The sequence below is a fragment of the Macaca nemestrina genome, chromosome 19 (genome assembly GCF_043159975.1).
Source record: "Macaca nemestrina isolate mMacNem1 chromosome 19, mMacNem.hap1, whole genome shotgun sequence".
In the NCBI taxonomy this organism is placed as follows: domain Eukaryota; kingdom Metazoa; phylum Chordata; class Mammalia; order Primates; family Cercopithecidae; genus Macaca; species Macaca nemestrina.
The window spans coordinates 20,358,591-20,359,429 of NC_092143.1; the positions used below are offsets into that span (position 1 = coordinate 20,358,591).

The following is an 839-nucleotide window of genomic DNA, read 5'->3' on the forward strand; positions in this document are numbered from 1 at the left end:
ACCTTCTCTTTCGTGGGACAGAGAGGAAAACCATTGACTCACTCAAGTAAACATTTCTCTCCACTTTGGAATTATTTGTGGTAATTATTAATTTGACTGGTTCATTTTGGAAACTTCTATTTCTCTTGCTTTTTGTGGGATCCCTCAAAGCTAAGAGGGACTGGATTAGGGGTTAGGGTTCACAGCAAGTAGCTGGCAGATTTGAATGGACTCTGTGTCGAGATTTCCCAGGAATAAGGCCAAAAAAAAAAAAAATCTGGAGATTTCCCTCTTGCCAACAAAGCAGAAACTCAAGCAGGGACTTGAGACAGGTGACCTGGTTAATAATCAAGTGTTTCCTAACCACAGCATTTCCCTTGTGGTCCCAAGCACCCAAGCTTGGCACTCGAAGACAAGTGGCAGAGTGCAAGATACATCAAATACAATATTTGGACATTATGGTTAAAAATGAATCCTCTTTTTTCTTTTTTAAATTCTGTCTCTGTAGAGACTGTCAAAAATTGCCTATGCCCACTCTAATGCAAGTCATCACACCAGGGTATTGGGAAATGTTTTTAATTAGCAATAATCGCACCCTGGAGGAACCTCAGTAGCTACAATAGTGCCACTGCACAAAGCTTAAACTAACTTATTTTTATTATTCTTCTAGTGCTAATTTATTAAAATACAGATATTGTGTAAATAATTCAATTTCCTGCAATATGTCTTTTCTATTATTGCTTCTATTATTGATTCCTTCCATTTTCTTCTTATCACAAGCTAGTCTCTACTTATCTTGACCTATTTATTGTTACAAATAATGTTTTCATGAAACAAATTAGGCCATCAGGCAGGTATTT

The 839-nt window shown here is 36.8% G+C and overlaps 1 non-coding gene across 1 annotated transcript; it reads right to left on the reverse strand.

Annotated features, from left to right (window-relative positions):
- Positions 1–478: 478 nt before the first annotated feature.
- Positions 479–619, reverse strand: LOC112425798 (U4 spliceosomal RNA). Its single transcript, XR_003016939.1, has one exon. It is a non-coding gene; the product is annotated as a U4 spliceosomal RNA (small nuclear RNA).
- Positions 620–839: the final 220 nt, after the last annotated feature.